The sequence below is a fragment of the Peromyscus leucopus genome, chromosome 9, assembly GCF_004664715.2.
Source record: "Peromyscus leucopus breed LL Stock chromosome 9, UCI_PerLeu_2.1, whole genome shotgun sequence".
Classification (NCBI taxonomy): Eukaryota; Metazoa; Chordata; class Mammalia; order Rodentia; family Cricetidae; genus Peromyscus; species Peromyscus leucopus.
The window spans coordinates 35,097,749-35,103,748 of NC_051070.1; the positions used below are offsets into that span (position 1 = coordinate 35,097,749).

The 6,000-nt window shown below is 36.2% G+C and overlaps 1 long non-coding RNA gene across 1 annotated transcript in view; it reads right to left on the reverse strand.

Moving 5' to 3' along the window:
* Positions 1-2,654, reverse strand: part of LOC119088569 — a 28,538-nt gene extending 25,884 nt beyond the window's left edge. Inside the window, exon 1 of the long non-coding RNA XR_005092239.1 lies at positions 2,616-2,654. This is a non-coding gene — a long non-coding RNA (uncharacterized LOC119088569). The remainder of the gene's footprint in view (positions 1-2,615) is intronic.
* Between the last annotated feature and the right edge of the window lie 3,346 nt (positions 2,655-6,000).

The window sequence follows — 6,000 nt, forward strand, 5'->3', positions numbered from 1 at the left end:
GAACATGATATTTTATAACTATGCAAAGACATAGGGTTTATATAGAAAAAATTCTGCAGAGATTAATAATAAAATCACATAGTTATACATATTGCATTTTTAGTTTTTAAGATATTTAATGAATATTAAAATCAAATGTAATTTTTCTGACAATTTTAACCCAAGACATATAAAAAAAGAGTAAAAAATAGAAGCCAAATTGTAAAGGGGAAGTGGCTCTTGTAATGACAGATAAGGACTAGAGAATTCAGAATGTTATACACATGTTTCTTCTCATCAATGAAAGAGATTTATGCTTGTTTCTGCCTGGAAAACTATGATTGGATGTAGTTAATAATCTGATGATCTTCTCTATCTTACCCAAATTCCAAGACTATTATGGTTATCTCAGGCTCCTCCTAGTCACCTGAGCATTGTATCTCAGTCATTAGAACTCATTCTTATGAAAGAAGTTCCTGTGCATGGCAAAAGGCTTTACTATTACCTTTATCACAGATCCTTCCTCCTTAGACTCAAGCTTTGCTTCTTAGGAAGTAGAACTCATTCTTATAGAAGAGGGCATAGATACTTTGCAAAAGACATGTAAAATAGTTTAGGTTTAGGCAGGCCATGGCTTTATTGTGATAATTATCATGATGAAAGTTTGTTTTTTTTTTTTCTGAAGTTGTACTCTGTTTACGTATGTCAAAAAAAAAAAAAAAATACCTCATGGGCAGACTTTCGAAGTTTGAACCAGTCCAGCTAACTACATCCTTCTAAAGCATATTTCCTTCTTGCCTCACAAAGATTGCTACTCTGGGGTCTATATCATTTGCAGGGACCCCCACACTTAATCTACTATATTTTTGAGATCTAATTCTATTCTATTTAAGCTTTTGCTTAGTTATGTACTGAGGCAGAAATACTTTAGATTCATTTCAATTTAGAGTAGCTTACATGGTAATTTAAGACTCAGATAACACAAGAGAGTCATGGTAAAATATGCAAACCTCGAATTATTGATTGTGTTCTTTCAGAAATGGGAAGTTTTATGGTCAAGTTAAGAGTACTTGTTTAGTGATACAGTTTAGTCAAATATACACCCAAAGGAGAGACTGGGCATCAGTATGCATCAGTTTTATATTTTATGCAACATTACAGCCTATGACACCATGTTTAGTAGTAATTTTCATTTACATATAATCTTAAATAAGGTAAGAATGAAAATTAATATGTACCTCCTTTGTATAATGGTATTTTTTTTCTTTTTGTTAAGTAATATGGCGAGGATGAGGTGTTTTCAAAAAACAGTGCTTATTTTCATGGAAATAACTTGTGTTTACAGACATAAAAATGACAGCAAATATATTTTTATATACATATTTTAGAAGAATAAGAAATTTAAATAGATTATTTGGAACTTTTTTCTTTTACACAATATTTTCTCACTTAAAATGCTTTATTATATTAATAATAGAAGAGTTTCATATTAGCAGGATATAAGAATATTTAAAGTATGTGGTGATTACCAACTGTGTTAATCATTGCTAAGTTATTTAAAAATGTATGTATGTATGTATGTATGTATGTATGTTATATTCCTAATAAACTACATTTTGTGTGTGCATACCTAATACCCAAGAATCTATTACAACCTAAGACCAATTCTTTTGGTGAAGTTACTTCTTTGGATAATTGTTTTGAATATTTGAGGAAATTAAGTAAATGATTACTTCAAAGGAAGTAAAAAGCCAAACATATTAATTGACATGTTACTACTTACAGTTATTGATACTTATATAAAGATCCTACTGCAATATATAGCACATTACTTATAAATATGTTTCATTCACATGCACATACACACTCATACACGTCACCAACTCTGTTGTCTATTAGTTGAGAGAGATGCCACAGAGCATTACTAACTACCCATGACCTGACCTTAGTATTTTTCCCCTTGCATCTAAATATTGATGAGGTATTTTGAAGAAGTCATGTTCTGGAGCTAATTATGATGGAAATAGCTTTGAGATAATTTTTGAAGGACTGAAAGGATATGAACCAAGAATTCACAGTTAGCTACAGTCCTTCAACTAGAACTGCTTGCATTTTGTTGTAACAGTTTTTTTTCCTGATACTTCTAGACAGATTCTTGCCATAATCTTCAAAACGTTCTAAAATTAAATAGTTAAGGAAACAAGCTGATTATTTTGTCACCATTTTTTCTTCTGTGTATCTTTTATATACATATTTCCTTCTTTATGTCTGATTTTATATTTCCTTCAACAAACAGAACCACATTTTGTCTATTAATTAGGACTAATTTATTGGCACTAACTTCTTTGACAAACAGAGTTTGTATTAGTTTACTTTTGTAGACCAAACAAATTTATGGATATTTCTGAAGTGAAAACAACCAAAGGTATTCTAAAATTTCTTGAGGGTTCAGAAATTTTCCTCATTGTATTCGTTATGTAGTAGCATTCCAATGCATTCTTATAATTCTAGAAATAATGTAATGTCTTACTTTGTTAATCAAATAACTTGAGTATCCAACAATGATTTTATATATATATATATATATATATATTGGTTTGTTTGTTTTAATTCATTGGAACTGTTATTATGCTCACCTCTTCCTGAGGACTTGGATTCTAATAGGTTTACGTTCTGGAAAAGGAAGAACAAACATTTTCAACAAGATCACTATATAGGCTGGTGACAGGAACCAATATACTTTCTATAGCTCTCTTTCTCATAAATACATGACATTATTAGGAGTCTACCATTTAAGCAATACATCAGTGCTTTAGAACACACTGTCCTTTTCACATTTGGTTCAGTCTTCGAGTTGATTCCTTATCTATGATTTAAAGGCCTTAGTTCAATATCCCATGTGAATGACAGCTATTGTATCACTTGTGATATTGCAGTTCTAATATAAGTTATCATCATAAATCTAACATCGCCAATTTTTACTAAACTGTGTCCCTCAATAGGAAGAAGTAATGTATAGAAACCTATATCAACAAACCATGCACTATGCTAGTGATTATAGAGTAGACTGGGGATTGAAAGAAAAACCATGATCAAAATTGATATCAATTATTGAAAAACTCCTATTTCCTATATTATAGATGTGCAAGTAGATTATACATCATTAATAAAGAAAATCTATTAACATTTGTGCTGTTACAGTGGTAATTTCTGTTCCCTGTTGTTGAAACTATATTGCTTTAAGGAACAGAAGTCTTTATTTATTGCTAATGTATAATAGCCATTCGCATCACTGGGACTACTCTGTTAAAAGTTCCTAGACAATCAGTAGCTACTTAGGCTTAGTGGCTTCTTTATCAGAAGGGTCACAGTAAGCAATTGGAACATTTAGATCTTTTTTAGAATGAGCTGCTGTTCAGGAAATCAGATACAATTTCATTGTTTAGGCTACACTGATACCCATTTTCTTTTTTTTTTTTTTTTTTTTTTTTTTTTTTTTTTTTTTTTTTATTTTACAACATCATTTATTTCAACATAATAGCCACAGATTCCCCTGTTCTCCCACTCTCGCCCCCCTTCCCCCTTCCCCCATCCCACCCCCCATTCCCACCTCCTCCAGATCAAGGTCTCCCCCGAGGACCGGGATCGACCTGGTAGACTCAGTCCAGCCAGGACCAGTCCCCCCCTCCCAGACCGAGCCAAGTGTCCCTGCATATGTCCCACGATTCAAACAGTCAACTCATGCAACAAGCCCAGGACCCGGCACTAACACACGGCTGCCTCCCAAACAGATCAAGCCAAATGACTGTCTCACCCGTTCAGGGGGCCTGATGCAGTTGGGGGCCCCTCAGCCTTTGGTTCATAGATCCTGTGCTTCCATTCGTTTGGCTATTTGTCCCTGTGCTTTATCCAACCCTGGCTTCAACAATTCTCGCTCATATAAACCCTCTTCTTTCTCACTAATTAGACTCCCAGTGCTCCACCAGGGGCCCAGCCCTGGATGTCTGCATCCAGATTCCTCAGACCTTCCTTGGATGGGGTTTATGGCACAACTAACAGGGTGTCTGGCCATCCCATCACCGGAGTAGGTCAGTTCCTGCCGTCTCTCGTCCATTGCCAGCAGTCTTTTCTGGCAGTATCTTTGTGGATCTCCGTGGGCCTCCCTAGCTCTCTGCTTCCTCCCCTTCTCATGTGGTCTTCATTTACCATGGTCTCCTATTCGTTGTTCTCCCTCTCTTTTCTTGATCCAGCTAGGATCTCCCACTCTCTTTCCCTCGACCGTCGCTCTTCATTGTTCCCACTCATGACCAGGCTGTTCATGTAGATCTCATCCATTTCTCCATGTCTTTTTTGGGGTCCCGTTTTCCAGGTAGCCTCACTGGTGATGTGAGTAGCAGTTCAGTCATCCTTGTTCCACATCTAGTATCTTCCTATGAGTGGGTACATACCATATTTGTCTTTCTGAGTCTGGGTCACCTCACTCAGGATGATTTTTTCTAGATCCATCCATTTGTCTGCAAACCGTATGATGTCATTGTTTTTCTCTGCTGAGTAGTATTCCATTGTGTATATGTGCCACAATTTCTTTATCCATTCTTCAGTTGAAGGGCATCTAGGTTGTTTCCAGGTTTTGGCTATTACAAACAATGCTGATATGAACATAGCTGAGCAAGTGCTCTTGTGGTATGATTGAGCATATCTTGGGTATATGCCCAAAAGTGGTATAGCTGGATCTTGGGGGAGATTGATTCCCAATTTTCTAAGAAAGCGCCATATTGATTTCCAAAGTGGTTGTACAAGCTTGCATTCCCACCAGCAGTGGAGGAGAGTTCCTCTAGCTCCACAACCTCTCCAGCATAAAGTGTCTTCAGTGTTTTTGATCTTAGCCATTCTGACAGGCGTAAGGTGGTATCTCAGAGTTGTTTTGAGTTGCATTTCCCTGATGATTAGGGATGTTGAGCAGTTCCTTAAATGTCTTTCAGCCATTTGGGTTTCCTCTGTTGAGAATTCTCTGTTTAATTCTAAAGCCCATTTCTCAATTGGACTGTTGGTCGTTTTGATGTCTAATTTCTTGAGTTCCTTATATATTCTGGATATCAGTCCTCTGTCAGATGTGGGGTTGGTGAAGATCTTTTCCCATTCAGTAGGCTGTCGCTTTGCCTTGTTGACCGTATCCTTTGCTCTACAAAAGCTTCTCAGTTTCAGGAGGTCCCATTGATTGATTGTTTGTCTCAGTGTCTGCGCTACTGGTGTTATATTTAGGAAGTGATCTCCTATGCCAATGCGTTCAAGATTACTTCCTACTTTCTCTTCTAGCAGGTTTAGAGTAGCTGGATTTATGTTGAGGTCTTTGATCCACTTGGACTTAAGTTTTGTGCACGGTGACAGATATGGATCTATTTGCAGCCTTCTACACGTTGATATCCAGTTATGCCAGCACCATTTGTTGAAGATGCTTTCTTTTTTCCATTGTACACTTTTGGCTTCTTTGTCAAAAATTATATGTCCATAGGTGTGTGGGTTAATGTCAGGGTCTTCAATTCGATTCCATTGGTCCACATGTCGGTTTTTATGCCAATACCAAGCTGTTTTTATTACTGTAGCTCTATAGTAGAGCTTGAAGTTAGGGATTGTGATGCCTCCAGAAGTTGTTTTATTGTACAGGTTTCTTTTAGCTATTCTGGGTTTTTTGTTTTTCCATATGAAGTTGAGTATTATTCTTTCCAGGTCTGTGAAGAATTGTGTTGGTATTTTGATGGGGATTGCATTGAATCTGTATATTGCTTTTGGTAAGATTGCCATTTTTACTATGTTAACCCTGCCTATCCATGAGCATGGGAGATCTTTCCATTTTCTGACATCTTCTTCAATTTCTTTTTTCAGGGACTTAAAGTTCTTGTCATATAGGTCCTTCACTTGCTTGGTTAGTGTTACCCCAAGGTATTTTATGTCATTTTTGGCTATTGTAAAGGGTGATGTATCTCTAATTGCCTTCTCATCTTCTTTGTCCATTGTATATAG